Source organism: Streptopelia decaocto, assembly GCF_964273445.1.
Source record: "Streptopelia decaocto genome assembly, chromosome: 3".
In the NCBI taxonomy this organism is placed as follows: domain Eukaryota; kingdom Metazoa; phylum Chordata; class Aves; order Columbiformes; family Columbidae; genus Streptopelia; species Streptopelia decaocto.
The window spans coordinates 108517728-108536850 of NC_138656.1; the positions used below are offsets into that span (position 1 = coordinate 108517728).

At 41.5% G+C, this 19123-nt stretch overlaps 1 protein-coding gene across 2 annotated transcripts in view; it reads right to left on the reverse strand.

The window, feature by feature from the left end:
* CYRIA (CYFIP related Rac1 interactor A) overlaps positions 1-10439 on the reverse strand; it is a 56173-nt gene extending 45734 nt beyond the window's left edge. The window contains exon 1 of one of the 2 annotated variants that reach the window (XM_082050107.1): positions 10290-10439. The gene's annotated coding sequence lies outside the window, so the exon portion shown is untranslated. Of the gene's footprint in view, positions 1-9670; positions 10215-10289 lie in introns of those variants that run through there. The other variant, XM_082050108.1, reaches the window with a different exon arrangement.
* Positions 10440-19123: the final 8684 nt, after the last annotated feature.

Below are 19123 nucleotides of genomic sequence, written 5' to 3' on the forward strand. Positions count from 1 at the left end.
AAAGATGAAAAGATGACACTTCTACCCCAACAGCAACATCAACACTTGACTAAAGACCATCACTGCAATTAACCAGAAAACTCACTATCAGATTGTCCAAGAAACCAACCAAAAACCTACAACACAACAAAAAACTATCTCACATTAAGTGAAGTAATGAGTTTTTTAAATCCCAGAGATTATAACACTGCTGGCATGAGACAGATATATGTTTCTCACAGATCTTGGCCTACATCCTAGTTCTGATGTGGAAAAAAAAATAATAAACTGGCTTAAGAAAATGTGACTTCAGATTCAGAATTAGTGTGGTCCTTCTGCTCTGCTCCCAGGATACCTACAGTGACACTAGAAAAGGATAATGTTAGGAAATGACTGCTCATTACTAAGATCTTCGTTTTCTCCAGCTCCCTTTGGAATCCTTAAAAAAAAAAAAAAAAAGCTTCATTTCATAAGAAAGTAAATGTTTGGGTTGAAGATCTCCACTTTTCAAAGCTGTCAAAGAAAAAAAGCCTGGTTTCCACAGGTAGATCCATTCTGCTGTGATTTCTAAAACATCTTGTGTTGGACTGAGCAAGAGAGACAGCTCATGTACATGCCTCCATGTCAAGTCATTTCACAGCACCAGTAAATAAAGGGAATGTACAAGGCTGACTAAAGCCAAGCTGATCAATACTATGAATCATTGACTCATTGACGGCTTTGAGTGCACACAGAGGACATCCACAGGCAGCGTGGCTGAAGCTGACAGTTCGAGACCATCCTGCACATTCTGAAGCCAAATCAGGAGCCCATCGAACACCACTTAGTAACCCAGGGTAGAAGCTGGGTGGAACGTATTTAGAACTGTTAATTGTCTTCACTCTGTGGAGAAAATGTGACCCTCATCAGTGGGAGGGCAATGCTTTCTGCCAGAGTGTGTCATAAGGGAGTCAGGCAACTCTTGCTTCATTGTACTCTGAAAGTCACTGTAAGATGGCAGTAAGTGGGCTCAAGGACTTCTTCAGTCATGCAAAGGACCAATATCTCCAGATTTGATTTCTGGACAAGTCTTCAGAGAATCAGCAGAACAGTCCCTTTTCTGGAAAACTGGAGATGAAACTTTTTAACTGTGCAAAAAGCAATAAACTTAGGCATGTCTACCTGCCGTCACTGGCATAAGATGGGAGAACACCACACATAGTCATTCTTGAACCAGCAGCGGGAAAGTGTCTGCAGGTTTGGAACACAGCCTAATCTCAGAGAACTGGGATTTTCATCTTCTTTCCAAACTCATTTATATCCAACTTCCCTTCAGAATCTCTCATCCATATAGATAAAAACAAAACAAAAAAAACCCCAACACACATTATTAATGAGATGTTTTACTTTAGTGTCAGTTGAAGGAAATACTACCACATACTCTGCTAGCAATATCATGTTGAACACAGAAAGCAGAATGTCTTGCACTGTGTACAAGAGACAAAGCTACCTGAATAACCTCCCCCCAATCCTCATCTTGTGATTCTCTCTAAAGTGACTCATATGGCAGCACTTTTCTCCTTTTATAGGAAAAAAAAAAAGGGAGAAAGGAAGTCTGCACCCTGAGCGGGATTGCACTGCCACATGAATTGAGAAGCTCAGAGCTGTATTACCACTCACTCGTCCCTACTTCAGTGCATTAAGAATATATACCCTGAGAGTTGGATACCATGAATCAACTGGTATTTACTTAATGCAGACATAATTATATGTCACCAAGCGTTTCTCACTGAACTCACTACAGAATGTCTTAAGAACTAAAGGACAGAAGGCATGTAACACATTTGCATTTGCTTATCTACCATCTCCTTTCTTCGTGTGAATGTCCTGTCAATAGCATGAGAACCTCTTCTTCGGGAAACAGCTGTAATGATAGTATGACTCAGAACAGCAATTAAAACTATAGTACTTTCTGCCACATATAATTCCACACATGTCCCACACTGCCCCAGTGCCCACCACCTCCACCCGGCGTGGTCCACCTACCTTATCTTCAGCAGCTCTACCAGATGGAGTCAGGGAAAGTTACTCATCATCTCACTTAACCAAAGTTGACTTTTTTGAGAGAACTGTGGAAATGTTGTTAGCCCAACACCAGGGAAAGGTACATGACATAGACAATTCCCTATGTATCGGGGCAGGGGAGGAATAAAAGTGGTGTTGTTCTTTTATCAGTAGAAAGAAAGAAATCATTGTTTCTGCCTCAATAACCGACACTAGACTTAAAAGCCTATATCATGGGGGACTCCTACCCATAAATAGCTAAAGAATTGAAAAATTATAAGGAAAGCCTTCTCCTCTTCATGCACAGGTGATGGGATCAACACTTTGTGAGCGCTCCCACCCAAGCACAGGTGACAGGGTGCGTCCCTCAAAGCACCTGCAGGTACCTGCAAACATCTCCTGTGCAGCCAGGGCACATACTCGTCAGCCTCACAGGTACCCACCGCTGATCCAGAACCACCCTGCTTTCCCTCAGTTGCTTATGTGCAACCATTCTGAGTTTCATTTGAATACTGCAGCTCAATATTTGACTGCTTTGTTTGGGAGTGATCCTGAAAACAACTGAATTCAATTACATGAGTTTGCTTGCTGGGTCACAGCCCACACATCAAAGTAAAAAGACAGATAAGCATTTCCAGGGTCAGAGTCTCTGTCCTTAAAAGATTTTTTTTTTTTTTTTTTTTCTTTTTCTTAAGGAAGGAAGCAGTCTCCTTGGTTATCAGATCATTGTCAGGTCAGATCAGATGGCCAAAACAGCAGAGTTCAGTAAGGAGTTAAAAATAATCCCATCGTTTTTTGAAGTCTAGTGTTGGTCTTACACAGAAAATCGAATTTGTTAAATACATGTATATATGTATTTGTTCTTGTTAAACCATTTGCTGCTTGGAGGTTTAAAGTGCTACCGGAGTGTATTCAATTATCTACAGACAAAATGTTATTTCAGTATAAATATGAAATATTGCTTTAAAAAAATAGTGGTTTAACCTGTAGGTGTCCCTTTGCCTTATGAATAAATTAGAAGACACTGAATAACAGCAACCACGAAAGTACAAACACTTTATTGCAATTGTGGTGACTCAGATTGGCAGGATTTGGCAGCCCACAGTGTTCCTCAGCAGCAGAACAAAAGGGGATTTTTTTTCCTTTAGAGATTTACATTTAGTTCAGTAAAGGACAACATGATACTGTCTGTGCCATAATGAATCAAAACCTTAGGCGTAAGTAGTCAGACCCCAATCAGTTTTTGTTCCACAGTGTAAAAATGCACAAGCAGATTATTTATACTTCAAAGGCCTCTAATATGGTTCCCTCTCCCTGCCTTTTGGGAAAATAAATAAATAAAGGTAGTAAGATTATCTAGTTGCAGAAATGTGAATCAGTTCCCAGTATACTTCAGGAAATATTTTCTATTTTCCTCTTGAATACAAGAGACATTGATACAAAACAGTAAGTGGATTTCTTAACACCTTCTCTAATTAAAAACATAAACCCCATAGACCTGAGTATCTCACTCTAACAAAATCTCTCAAGTATTCAGAGCATGAAACACATTTTGAGAGACTTGTTTTCCAGCACCCTCATCATGATCTCATTTGGAACAGCAAACCATCCCCGCAGTAATTGGTATTACAGAGCTCGGCTGCAGCACAGCCGTGGGAGAGGGCGAGGGAAATATTCCAGTCCTACAGGGCATTTATGTTTTAATAATAAAAACATAGGAAAAACGGTTACAGAATATCAGCTCCCATTTCCTCTGCCACCATCAATTACTACGGAGATGATTACAGACTTATTTCCAGAAGCTTCCAAAGATGCCAACCTTTGTTATGAAATCTTTATCTGAAGGAGTCACCAACAGTCTACAGATGATCCTTGAAACAAAACACTGTGAAACTACAAAGCAACACAGTACAGAGGCTCAGACTGTGTATATGTGGGTGGGAGAAAGTATAACTGAGACAAAATTAGACAGTTCCTGGAAATAAAACATAACAAATTTAACAATCTAGCCTTCTAAAACCTAAATCCCTTTAAATGACTCTGAAGAATATTATTATAGAATTTTCCCCTTACCACTGCCTCCCTCCCCCAACATAACATTAAATGAACCCCTTCTGAAAAATTAGGACCAGCAAAATCATCTGTACCAAATAAAAGCCACTGCACATCTCTCATGGAGGCTATTTAAACACAATTCTGGAATCAATTTAGCGGAGATAGGATCATATGGATCAGTTACCAGAGAGCATTTTCCTTATTCTCCAAAACCAATTCAGCTCCATAAGGGGCACCATCACTCAGCATTTCCGTACCAGCTAACAACCGACAGTAATGAAATTTTGCCCCACAGCTCTGCACCACTATTAATATCCATGAGACAAAACAGAAGATGAACTTTCTCCCCACCTTTCCCAGAAAGCCATTAACTCAAGCTAACCTCCCAGACTTAATCTGGGGTGGCTGCAAAATGAAAATTATAATGATAGGGCCTGGTACCAAATATACTTGCAATAAAGAAAATAAAACAGAAATCAGTTTTTCTTTGAAAAACAAGAAAACAACCCCTTCCTCCTGCTTCTCAGTCTAACCACATTCAGCCTAGACAACAATAGTCTTCGGACACTATTGGGCTCAGTTGAGTTGCAGAGGCAAATAATACCAAGCTGTGTTAAAATATCCCACTTTCCCAGTAGATGCTACTCCCAGGACATGGGTCTTCTGGCCATCTTGCATCTGCTGGCCAAGTATAGGACACAGTGGATGTTGTAAAGCATCTCAGCAAGGATGAGGTGCTGATGATGGACAACTGAACCAAACCAGGCTCAAATTGTGTTCTAACCCCAAAATAAAGCCCTTCTCCTGAAGCAAACCTCAGTCTTGCCAATTCTGGATATCATTAAAAAAAAATCTACACTTTTCTTAGATTTACTGGTCCATATGAGACTAAAAGCATAAAATGGACTCACAAGAGAATTTTGAACATACCTATAATAAATATAGGTATATAATATAAATTAAAATAACTGGGATAGTAAGCAGGAAGCCACCTAACCTAATAAGAAACAAAGTTGTGAAGGCTGTACTTTAAATGTCACCTATCCTGAGAACTCAAGAGCTACCTCTGTTATTAAAAAGGTTTGTAAAACCTTCGGGCCTCCCCAGGAGCAAGACACAAAGTCATCCCTTTCACAAGCTGGTGAGGAAAGTAGTCATGCAATTTTGAAGCTCTGGATGAGCTGGCAGGACCATGCCCCCAAGCACCGTCAAGCAATTTAAGAGCATCAGGAAAGCAACCACAGAGGAAGCACAGTGGGCGGTCGGCGCTTTCCAGGCTAAGGCTGGCTCACAACAGCATCTTCACACGCCAGCCGAGCGCCCTAACCCACGGACTATAGTCCATCCTAGGCTATTCCTGCTTGAAGCTATGACATGGAAAAATATTTACTGGATGAAAGAATGAAACACCCATAGAAACCAGGTTTCCCTCACTTCAGCTGTATGCCTTGATCACAGGGAAAGAGTCACTCTCCCTCTGGTCTAAATTATTTTTTTGTTCAAAGTAACGCGGTTGCAGGTGAAATAAAGGACAGCTTATGACATGCAGCTTGTTGCACTCTCCTGGGAAGAGGGACGTGAGCTCAAGTTACTTCACGCTGAAAAGGGAACAGAGAATGAAGCTTCACACTTCATGAGTAAGGGATGTAACTAATGCACCACTGAACATAAGAGGAAGAGATAAACATCCTTGCAAATGCTTCTTCCTTGAGTTTGAGTAAACAGCTTACACTTACTTGTTTCTTAGCAAAACAAGCTTTTCAAATCCTGAGGGAACATTCCCATTCCAGGTGCCAAAGGCAGTCAGGCAGGAGGGAGATGCTGCTCTCCAGAATGGTCACGGTAGTAACAGCTCTGGGGGGATGCAGGAATAAAGCTCTGTGCATCTGATTTTCTTTGCAGTAAAAACTACAGACAACAGCGTGCTTTCAGACATGAGTTGTAAGAACATTGGCCTTAACTTTGAGTCATCTAATTGTAAAATAGGGCACCTAAATAATTTATGAATTCAGGCTGTAATACAACAGGGAGAAGGATTTTCCTCACTCCAAATCCCATAAATTATATATAAAAAAGCTTCTAGCAACTACTTAAAATTTAAGTTAAACCTATGTGTATCAGAGAGCTATAGGAGAGTACAGAATGGCTGTTATCTAAAATGTCAGTGTGAGTCTACACATCCCCGTAAGAACACCAAGCCACCTCCACAGTGTTATTAAATTGTGCAAACACCAATGGCTAGATATGACTCAGTCATCCAGAGCTCACCACATACAAACAGGGGACCAAGCTCCAGATCCCAGTATGCTCCATGCCATATTCGAGACATGGCAAGTCCTATGCCATACCATAGAATCAAAGAATAATTTTGGTAGGAAAAGACCTTTAAGATCATTGAGTCCAATCATTAACGCAGCACTTCAACAGGTCTGAGGAATTTACCGTCATGAATCACATTTATCAATGTAAGACTTTAACCAAACCAGACTACCAGTTTGTGATAGGCACACACACCACAAGCTGCAGTGCTACAGGAACCTTCAAATGAACTTTTTACATACTTCACAAAATCCTTACACGGATTTACTCAAAAATAAGCCTCGGACTTCTGCATTAGCTTCACGTTCTGCGTGGCTAGTCATCCAAACCATGATGTTAAAAGTCAACCTCTCCATTTCTACTACAAACAGACCTACAGAAGCGTTGTCACAGACAGGAAAAAAAAAGCATAAAATCCACCAAGAAGTCCCACAGAGGACTGGTTAGGTAGTCTGTTGACAAGTTCATAAATGAGACAAGAATATTTTAGCTGTTAACAGGCAGAAGTAACCATTCCTGAATTAAGGTAAAACTGACTGATATTCAGCTTAATGTAAACATGGAGATACCAACCATGAGATTATTTCTAAACATTTAAAATCCACGTGGATAAATAAAAATCTTTCGAGCACGTGTGTGTCAGTGCTGTACTAGGACATATCTGTCCTAAAAGGTATTTGTCCTATATCCATTACTGTTATTTTTCCTATAGAAGCAAATCCTGCTACCAGTTTAAATCAAGAACTTGTATCAAGAAGTATAAAAAGACAGAAAATAAGACACATTTTTCATCTTAATTGGAAATGTGCATTGGAATTCTGTGAAAGTAGAAAAATAGTAAATTCAGTGCTTCAGAAGAATTAGGACCCGCGCATCTCACATCATTCACACCGCTCTCATCATCATTTACACGAGTCCATAGCAGCTTCTATTACAATTTTAATTTAAACAAAATTCAAATCTGTGATTGTGTTTTTCGCAACTCTCAAGCTGCCTCATCTATTAAATATTTTAATTCATGCCTCTCAAACTGCTTTCCCTGATTTAATGTTGCTGTTTTGCATTCCTAGATAACATGAGTAGAAGGCACTGCTAAAAAATGATTGATAATACTGAAACAGATCCAAATACATACTGAATTCAGCATGGAGGAAGTACTAAGATGTTTTGGCTCCTTCAAATCAGCATATATTGTTAATATGCATATATCCCTGTCTGCTGATGTTATAGGTCACATTGATATGTTCAATTTGTCTCCAGGGTTTTTAAAAGTAGACCTGCACACAGGTTTTGAATACAGAATGTCCTTCTGTTTTGATAAAATGTTAACTGAATGTTCAAGTTCATGAGCTACTGCATTCATTATAACACCTAGTGCTAAAGAATGCCAGCAATTCTACAAAACTCTTACAATTTCTCTAAAAACTCTAATTAAAATGGTACTTGGAAATACATACAAATATGATAAATTAAAGCACTCTTATTACTAGTATCTGTACACCGATAAAATATCACTTCTGTTAAATTGTTATTCATTTAAAAAACTTCTAGTATTTTTGATACACATTTTAAGTTCTCATTTTGTATAACACCTAACATGCAGAAATCTGCAAGAGTGCACATGCAAATCCTCAATCTTTGTGAGACTACCATACTGCTGAGGACAAGATATTTCAGCCTGACAAAACAGTGTCAAAAATGATGTCATGAAGACAAGCTAAGCACACCAACAATGAATTATCTTCCCACCGCTGCAAAATTCACTAATAGACTCACTATTATAGTGAAATGACATCTGCTGACAGTAACTATGCAGTAGTATCCACAGCGATCACCAGTTTTCCTTTGTGAATTAACCAAGTATTTTTTCTTCTAATTACTGGTGCACATTGTCTTTTTAATCACTTGCAGTTTGTTTATTTTCTGTTTTTAATAAAGAAGTTCACAGAAAAATGAAGTGTCACTGCAAAAACAGCACAGGAGGGTAGTAAAAAACTACAGAGTAGAATACAATAAAATATTGGGCAGTCATTAAGAAGCCACATAAATCACCCAGAAAGCCTCACTTACTATAGTTTACATTTAAGTGAAACCTTAAATACCAGATAGACTATACTACAGTGGTTCAAATTGAAGTTGAAGAACTTTATTCATAGTTGCTATTTTATGCTTTTTATGAATTTAAGTCAAACCCCTCATGCTATTCCAAATAATCCTGTAAATCAATTTAATTAAAACTTTTTTTTTAAAGTCTACCCTACGAAAGCTAAATTCATGAGCAGTGGGGATTTATCATTAGTTTTTAATTCAGGCCTGGTGAGGTGGCAGTGCAGGGGAATTACAGGAGAGTAGAAAGGAGAATCAAGCATGAGAAATTACAAGGTTTATTCCTTAAAAAATAAAGAAGTACATTGCTGATGTATAAGTCTTCCTTACATGTTACAAAAATTAGTGTAACAGAGAAAAGGGAAGTATCAGCTTGGTTCTTCCCTGTGTAATATGAGTTGGGGGATTTTTGTAGTGCAGTGCTGAACATGTGAAATTCTTTGCCCACAAGGCAATCTCATGTCACAACAGCATTTCATTCCAGATCTCCCCACCTACGAGTTCACAGCCAAAGTCATTTTCTTCTTTTTCTGACCTTGCAGATAGTCAGAACAGGAGAAGCAGAGCAAAAACATCCATCCCCGTTTCCCTTAACTTACCCTCTCCCCATACACACAGACACACACTGACTTTAGGAGCTGGTAAACAAAAACAGTGCAAAGACAGGATATATGGCAATGAAAGAGTACCAGGAACAGGCTGGAAACCAACCCACATCACCATCCTTGACAAGTCATTAGCAACGCCACTGAAACCATGTGAAGTTAAGAGTCTTGCTGTGTTGCCAGCAAATTATGGAGCATTCGATTTCACACAGTGGCGTCATGTATTGCCAAGACCTTAGCATAACAAAACCCAGATAAATAAAATTAAAGCCAAACGGTCTTCAAATTGAATTAAGGAAAAAATAATAGGAAGAGTAGATGCAAGCATGGTATCTGCTCACTGTAACACAACTCAACATGGACAGAGATTCAAATGACGAGATGAATGCGGTATTACAGCTCGAGTTTTTCATCTCACGCCCAGGTACATCCCTCTGGAAACACCGCCTTTACAGCCCCCTGAAGCCAACCACCAGCAGCAACTGGAACAGAAAGTTGTCGGTATAATCAAAGTTGTGAACTTAACCCCCCTCTCTCCCCCACTACAGCAGGGCCGTACTTACTCCAGTAAGGCACAACGACGAGCTTGATGGATATCCTTGCCCAGTGCCAGAGTTAAGCCAGGCTTCCGTGGGCCCGGGTGCAGGCAGAGCCAGATCCCCGCAGCGGCGCTGCCCTCCCCTGCGGCCGCGGCGGCTCCGGCATCCACCGGCCGGCAAGGAAAACCCGGAGGTTTCCACCCTGTGCCCGGGGGAAGCGTCTCCCCGGGCTGGGGCGAGGCCAAGCGCGGAGCTCCGCGGGGGCTCGCACCGCAACCCACGCCTCTCCAAAGGCAGCCGGTAGGCGAGGCGAAGCGAGCCCTCCCAGCGCCCCCCGCCCGCTGCTGCAGGCTGGGGCCGGCGCTTTCCCAGGCAACAGTTGGCTGTGTCCCCCGGCGTCCGCCCCGCCGCCAGGCCGCCCCCGCGGTGCCCAGGCAGCGGCCGGGGAGAGGTGACCCTGCACCGAGGAGGCGGCAGCGAGGGCTCCGCAGAGATGGCAGCGGGGCGCGGGGAGCCCTGCGGCGGGAGAAAGCCCAGGTGCTGCTGCAGAGCCTCGTCCCCGCCCCGCTGCCGGCGGAGCTGATGCGGGGGGCGCTGCGGGAACCAGCGGCAGAGGCGGCTCAGCCCGCCCGCCTCCTCTTACCTGAACCGCCCGTCGCCGCTCGCCGCTGCAGGGACCCTCGTCCATCCCCCGCGCCTCCGAGACAGCCGGCGGCGCGGCCCGGCCCGGCCCAGCGCGACGCTCACAGGCCCGCCCCGCCGTGGCTGCGTGCGGCTGCCGCCGGCGGGCGGCCCCGGGCGGGCGCGGCTGCCTCGGACCCGCCTCCCGCCGCCGCGGGCTGGGGGGGGGCGAGCGAGGCGCCCTGCGGCGCCCGCGGGGGCTGGAGGCGGAGGAGGGGGGCGGGGGCTGTTGGGACTGCGGAAGGGCAGGCGCGGCGGTGCGGCTGTGAACAAGGGGAACGGGGAGAAGGGGCGGCGGGGGGGCTCCCCCGCCTCCGCACAGACCGTACACGGGGACCCTCGGGCTGCTCAATGCGGTGGGTGGGGGGGTTTGGGGGTGTCTGCGCAGAAATAAGGGCAAGGAAACGTGCCGCTGTCACCCTGACCCAAATCCGCCCGGTTTCGCAGGGATCCCGTCCTCTCCCAGCAGCTGGTGCGCCTTTTTTTTTTTTTTTTTTTTTTTTTTTTTCTGAGGGGGGAGTCGGGGGTGTTCAGCGGGACTGCAAGTACATGTTTTGCATTTCTGGCTTTGCAGGAGGCAGCACTTCCTCAAGACGTCAAAACCAGATCTGAGCCCATTCACAGCTCGTGAAAATACTTCGTACTTCCTCTTGCTGTTTTGAGGGTTAAATAAGGTTAAAGTTGCAAGAGTGCCTATGAAGCGCTTGGCTTCCCCCTTCCCCAAAAGCCGCTCTATGAGTCATTTACAGGAAGAAAGAAAAGAAAGGAGAAAAAAAAAAAGAAAAAAGCTTACAAGTAACAGTATTGGAAGTACAGCACAGAAATATCTGGTTACTTGTTCGTACCAGGGTTCTGCTTGCTGAGCTGTGTAAATGCGAGAAGCCGTGATGCTGACCACAAAGCCATTACAGCACTGTGCCAGTGAACCGAGTTCACAGCTGCCTTCTGCCTGGGGCAGACACGTTGCAGAAAGGGCCTGTGCGCACCCAGAGGTGTGATTCTCATGAATAAGGCATGTTTTGAAGCCTGTGAAGCCGCGTGGTTTGGTAGAGCTGCGAGCACATAGGGTCTGCTGCTGACCTGACCCTCTGGCCTGTCACTCCCACTGAGCAAGTGTCCCAGAGCAGCATCATTTGCAGGCTTTAATTTCTTGCCTTTACCCAGGCTGTACCCATATGTCTTTGAATTGTTCTTTGGTCTGAAAATTCCAAATTTGCTAGTTGGAAAATAATTCAAATGACATACTTAGTCTATTAAAAGGCTTGGTAGCATACTGTAGCATATATTTAATATAGCTACCATTATAGCACCCAGCTTAGTAGAACACTAAGCTGCTGGCTTGCATTTTTTATCCACAAGTCTCAAAGTATCTTTTAAAAGAAGTAAAGAGCATTGCTTCACTTTCAAGTGGAATGAACAGTCACAAGGAAAACTTGAACCAGGAGAGAGAACTGAACCTCATATCCCCAGCTAGCAGCTTAATGTCCCCTTTTACTTAGTTTTCTGGGGCATGCCTTCTGACCGCTGTATAATGGACATGAGCTGGATGCTTTTACACGGGAAGAGGCAGCTGTCACCCATCGTTTGGAAATATTCTGACTCTATTAGTGCGTGTTATGAGTGCTTTCAGATTGGCTGCACTGAATGCCTCAGGGACTTAAGCAGAAGAATATTTTGTTTCTGGATATGAATAGTATTCAGGAGTTAGAAAAGTCCAATTTTTATATCCTGCCAAAACAAAGGGACTGTTACGTATTGACAAAGTGAACTACAGAACATCTACATTGCTGTAGCATCACATACCACCACAAGACTGAAGTTGAACAGCCTGTAGAAGAATGGTGGGTGAGTGATAGATTTCAGATTCTCAGCCTTGGACAATGACGTTAGAGATCAGGAAATTATTGTTTAACTGGCTACTTGTGTATTAGCCAAGCCACAGTAATTGCCTGTGCTAAACTGTTATCCCAGTACTGGTGTGAGACAAATTCTGTTTGAGGCACATTAGTAGGGTTCAGATTCCCCAATAAAGTAATCTCTTACCACTTGCAATCTGTGAGGGATCTCACATAAGATCCAGTTTTTGCTTTGAAGAAGTGCAGAGTTTCCATGAACTTCTGTCTCATCTCTACCAGCCCCATCCTTGTATCTCAAAACACCCTACATTTTCTCAGATGAAAGGATGTGCTTGTATTCACGTAGGTGAATTGTCCCTCTAAATTTGGGTATATAGACATCTGCATGTTCTTAGACATTAAGGAGGTGTCTGATCTCCCAGTACAGTCAGTAGTAGGGTCCAGGTCTGGTACTTTCATGTGGAAATTTCATGATGAAATTTAACAATGGAAAGTGTAGACTCCTGCATCTGGGCAGGAACAACCCCAGGTTCCAGTATAGGTTGGGAAATTACATATTAGAGAGCAGTGTAGGGGAAAGGGACCTGGGGGTCCTGGTGGACAACAGGATGACCATGAGCCAGCACTGTGCCATTGTGGCCAGGAAGGCCAATGGCATCCTGGGGTGTATTAGAAGGGGGGTGGTTAGTAGATCGAGAGAGGTCCTCCTTCCCCTCTACTCCACCCTGGTGAGACCACATCTGGAATATTGTGTCCAGTTCTGGGCCCCTCAGTTCAAGAAGGACAGGGAACTGCTGGAGAGAGTCCAGCGTAGGGCAACAAAGATGATTAAGGGAGTGGAGCATCTCCCTTATGAAGAAAGGCTGAGGGAGCTGGGTCTCTTTAGTTTGGAGAAGAGGAGACTGAGAGGTGACCTTATTAATGCTTATAAATATATAAAGGGTGAGTGCCACGAGGATGGAGCCAGGCTCTTCTCAGTGGCAAACAATGATAGGACAAGGGGTAATGGGATCAAGCTGGAACACAAGAGGTTCCACTTAAATTTGAGAAAAAACTTCTTCTCAGTGAGGATGACAGACACTGGAACAGGCTGCCCAGGGAGGTTGTGGAGTCTCCTTCTCTGGAGACATTCAAAACCCGTCTGGACATGTTCCTGTGCGACCTCACCTAGGCGTTCCTGCTCCAGCAGGGGGATTGGACTAGATGATCTTTTGAGGTCCCTTCCAATCCCAAACATACTGTGATACTGTGATACTGTGGTTGTCTCACACATCACAAGAAGCAGGTAGATGTCTACAATCAGTTCTCTGGTTAGCAACGCAATGGACCAACCACTTAGAGGCTGTATTATCATAACTCAAAGCTTCAAAGCTCCCCAGGCTTGCTTTACCTGGGTCCTGATCCATAGGTGGGATAGACTTTTTAGGAGGCATTTAGGTATCTTGCCTTGTTTTTTGCTGCTCTTCCAGAAGCATCAGATCTCCTGTAGGTCCTGTGACCCACAGAGGTAGGTCATGTAGCTCAGAATGCCCATTGCTAGACAAGTGAACCTGTCTTCACTACAGTAGAAACTTAAACACCTAGCTGAAGACACTTGCATACAGACATCTAAAATTTAGGACTCTGCGTCTCACACTGAATCCCATCCAAATTGATTTGCAATCTCAGATCCCAGGGGAATTTAACACATTTTATTTCGCAGTTATGACAACATATTCACAACCAGTTGCTGTGGCTCAACTGGAACATAGCAGCAATCTCCCAATTTTTTTAGACGCTGGCCTTATAACATCTGCTGTAATTTGAATGGTAACATGTTTTTTTTTCAGGAAAGATGCAAAAAGTAATCTACAATGCTGATTTTTTTATCTACCTGGAACAGTGTTGTCTAGTCTTTTGTAGAGTATGGTGCCTTGCAAGGCTTGAAACTCGTGCTTTTATGCAGAATTTCACTAACAATCATCTGGATGCAACCAGCGGTCTCAGAACAGGTGGGAATGCGAGTTTTCAGCTTTTGATGTTTAATTTGCTAAGCAGAACTGATGTATTTATCTAGCAGCTTTCTCAAGGATTACATGCAGGAGTTGTAGAATAGAAGGACATCTTTCCTAATGCTAATTTTAGCTCTGTGCAGACTGAAATGAAGAAGGTTGGTACAAAGAGCATTCTCAGGAAAGTAAGGTTTAGGGCCCAGTTCAGAGATTACCAAATTCAAAGGAAAGAGTCTTCAGTGCCAGTGGCAATTGAATTAGCCCCTTAATCATCTACTTAGTCTGGAAGTACTTTATTTTTGTAGTTAACACAGAAAAAAAGGATAATTCTAATGTATTCTGTGAAGTAAATTATATGAATATTCAGTATGATCCTGTCATCACTTGCATAATTCATGGTACCACTGATACTGTTTGGAATTGTAGCTGTTCATCACTTCTGAAGATGAACCTCTGTGCTATTTTGGAATTTAAGGGCATAATTTTATTCTCAGTTATACCACTGACAATTAGGAGTAAAGCCAGTAACATTTGGTACACAATGAATCAAAAGAGGAGAGGAGGGAGTTAATCTGTCATTTTACAACTCTGAATTGTGTCTGAAATTGTTTCCTATGAGAGAAATGTGCTGCTGTGGTTTTCTCAGTATTTTTTTCTCCTCTCAAAGAGCCAACCACTAGAAAGGGGGCAAGAGAAAACTTCCGTGCTTCAATTGTTGTAGATATCTTCAGCTTGAAGAGCTTGCTTTCTTGGCATACATTGAGCCTTTATTGCAGTAAACCCCCAGTTTGTTTCTGGTACCAGCTGATGTGTGACGTTGGAAGAAGTAATGGGCAGCCAGCCCTTTGCTGGCAAGGAACCAACCCTGGCAGATCGGAGCAGCCACACCGCTCACCAGAAATACGGGCATCTCAACCAAACACGGCTGGAAATCCGACTTGTGTTTATATACCTGTTTGGAAATCGATATCTAGGAAATATAATCCCCTTTAAAATACATGCACACACCTTGAATGGCACACAATGGAAATGTAGTTATTTTATACATTAAGTATTTTCATTAGTCATTCAGTGCAGACTCATTGTCATTGTGATTCTTATACAAATCAAACAACTTTTCTCAGGCAAGTGATATGATTAAGGTTCTGGTACAGGCTTTTAAAGATATCGATATGCATGGATACAGCTTAAAAATAGTCAAGATTTATAAAGTATATTATAAAATAAATTATATTTATAATCATTTTTAGCAAGTCAGCATAATATACATTAAATAATGGGACTTTGGCTGTATAATTGTATAGGAATGTGATTAGATCCTTGAACATTTTTTGGGTATGGTTCTCAACTGTAACTACCTTGTCCACATACACATAGACAAAGCATAATAATAGTGTTCCTGTACACTGATAGATGCTTATTGTTAATGCTGTAGCACTGAAAATAATAAAAACACTTAACAGAAAACTTACCTTTTGAATTCAAAAATTTATCAAGTAGCTGATATGGAATATTTATTAATTCTCTATGATTCTTCTACAATGAAACTGCAGGATACATTACTGGAATTACATTGTACAAAAACCAGTTCGGATTTGCTTAAAATAATATTCCTAATGTGAAAAAAATAGCAATAATTTCAATAGCTCACTGGGTATAATGTTTCATTTATCACTATTAATAAGAAAACGTCTAAGTACCAAACTATTTTAAGATGGTCGGCACAAGCCCATTTTCATTTGCATCTAGCAGGATGTATCCTGGCAACCGTATATTTTTGGATATGTAACAATTTATTCTATTCATTTTATGCAAATGGGGTAACCAATACTGCAAGAATAATGAGAATTCTAGGTGGATAATTTCCATCGTTCAGAGCTATAGATAGATGACTAGGATTATATGTGACTCATATTTTTTTTTAATAATCTATCAAACATTTCCTTCAATGTATCTGTCCAGCTAAAATGTTTATCTGGCATGATTCATATACTTTTACTCCAAAATGGAAAGCAGTAGCAACCCAAGCTGTTTTCTGTGGAGTAATGATCGTGCCACTCCACAGCCTTGCTTCTGCTTTGTTCAGTTTTCTGAGCTGAAAATGCTGCATTTTTTCCCAAACTCACATAGAACTTACAGAGGGAGGATGAAGAAAAGAGGGTCCAAACACTGACCACATCTGTGCATGCTGACTTGAAAATTTGATAAGCTAACACAGGACCTACAGCAAACACCACATTTACATGATATATATGGGGTTCCTATCATATTGTGTGCAAATGTCATTGAAAGGATATTTTTCAGAAAGCTGTCTTCTGGTTTTGGTGGGTATGTGTGAATGATTTGTTTGCATTTGCTATAGAAGAATGTTTACAGTGACCTATGTATCTTCAGTATATTCTAGTATTATCAAAGCCTTTTTTGTTTGTTTTGAGAAGATCTAAGTAGTTCATCTGGGACAAAGCTATGTTTATAGAAAGGTACTGTGCATAATACCCACATAAATGCAGAACATTTATAAAAATAATGAATTCATTTTTTTTGTTTGTATTCTTCAAGAGTTTTCAGCCTGGATCAAAGTCACTGAACCTGAATACTCTAACAGACAGGTTTACATAGTTCCTTCTAAAGCAACAATAATAAATGACACTTTCTGTAGCAGCAAAGCCAGTGGACATAACCAGGACCCTCCAGCTATTCCTCAGGGAACACGATAGCTATTGTTCCCCTGTGACGCTATGATCTTCCACTGCTGACCAGTTGGACCCAGTTGGATCCAGAATAAATTCAAATTGCGCAACTGAAATGGTCCTCTGTCACTTTTCCTGTCCTTGTATCAGAGTTAAGTATATATATAGCAAGGGTGGTTGAACAGTTTCTGAAGCAATGCCTGAGCCACTGAAGTTTTCAGCTGGTGTAGGACCCTTTTTTCAGTTTACCTTCATACATCATCCTGACCAACACAACATTCAGAACATGCTTCATGTTCTAACCAGCAGAGCCTTCCTTGGGTACAACAGGCTCTTGTCAAAGGAGAGGAGGACATAGCTAATGAAAATGGAAGTCTCAGCCATCTAATTTTACCCCGTTGCTACATGGCAGTCAGTGAACTTGACTAAAATCTTTGTTAGAGAGTTAAAAGGTCAGGACTCCAACTTGGTGATGTGCGAAGTGATGAGCAGTTGTTACAGGAAATTACACAAATGTGTTAAAGTAATGGTTAGGTTGCTAAATTAGATTCTTGGCTTTTGTAATAGGAAAAGCCAGGATTTTAGTTGCCCGTACAATCTTGGTGTGGATCCTGAGATGTATACATTATGGTATTTTTTTCAAACTCCATATACAGGAATGCCTGATGCTTATAAACCAACACATGTAGCTCTGACTCAGCCAGGAAACAAGGCAGGTGCCCAACTGGACTACAGAAGAGTTATACTAAAATCTCCATTCTGATATGTCCTAATTATTGGAATCTTAACTCTGCAACTTTAGATACTGTATTTACTACATGTTTTATGTATGTGGCACAATTATTAAAGGAATACAACAGATAATATCTGATACCCTGTCTTGCATGGAGTGTTTGGAAAGGATTTCCAGGATCCAGGCTCTCCTTTTTGGAGCACTATGTCATGTTATGGGTGTTGTGTAAGTTATCTTCTCAGTTCACTGAATTTGCAAAGAACATTACCCCTCCCAGCTGTTCGTCAACTTCTTGCCTGTGTTTATTGTCCCCTAAGATCTGCTGGGTTGATTTGCTAATGTAGTCAAAATGAGGTTAGATTAAACAGTTTATGAGGTCTTTTCTGGGTCACCTTATTTTGACTGAACCATGTTACAACATACTCATTGTGTCAACTATGCAAGAAGGCAGAGTAAATGTGACAGCTTCCATCACAATGTGCAGAGAGACGGGCAGGTTGTTCCTGGAGTGCGTGTCTGCTTGGCGCTCAGCAGACTGAAGGGATTTAAAACTGGGTTCTCTCTTCTATAATTATTTGTCTCTTCCGATAAAGCAAAAATCTTAAAGCACATGCTATAATTTTTATTAAAGTCACTTGGATTTATCTGTTGTTTGCTCTGTCAAAACAATTCTCAGAGTAGATAAATATCACTAGGAGTAAATCTAATGATTTTTTTCTGCAGGGTTCTTTTTTCTCTTTATCCACGTTTCACAAATTGTGGAAGACCTGGACTACCTGCAAGACAGTAGAAGACTGGCTTGTCTCTGTTTACTGTTTTTATTTGAGAACAAGGAGGACAGATAACTTTAAAACTGTCTTGCATGTTTTAGTCATCTGACAAAAAACCTCACATTCCATTAATTACTATTTTCACCTAAAATCTGAAAAATAGAGTAGTACCTCTTTTAAAAGGAATGGTTTTCTCTTTTAGTCAAATGTTCAAAGAAAATTTGAGTGTAACAGCACTGTTAAAGACTATTTGAGATGGTGCCAACATGAAAACAATTTAAGTCCTTTACAGTCTAGGCATTCCAAGCTTAGACTATCATTTCTCTGGTTGGTTATACAAACAGAACAGTAATAGAAGTGCTGGGAACATTGAGATAACACTTTCTTCACTTATCAAAACTGCATTATTCTTGTTATGTCTTATTAGAGTTAGAATAATCTTAGCCATTATTACCATCCTCCTGCTAGATGATGTTAAAATTACTTAAAAAAGGTAAACGTCCTTATTAGTAGTAAACTAGTTGGTCCTTTTCTGACATCTGTAACTAGCAAAGCTAAACATTCTCCTGAGTTCTTTAAACAACCATTACATCTTTTCTTGCAAACATTGGGTCTATATGTAAATGAAATAAAATATTAGTAATCCGAAGGCTAAATACAGCAGTAATTATGAAAAGTCAATAGTCAGCAGTCAAGCAGATGTTTATAGTGAATAGTAATTAATGCAAAGTCAATTATAAGGATAAATGGAAAGTT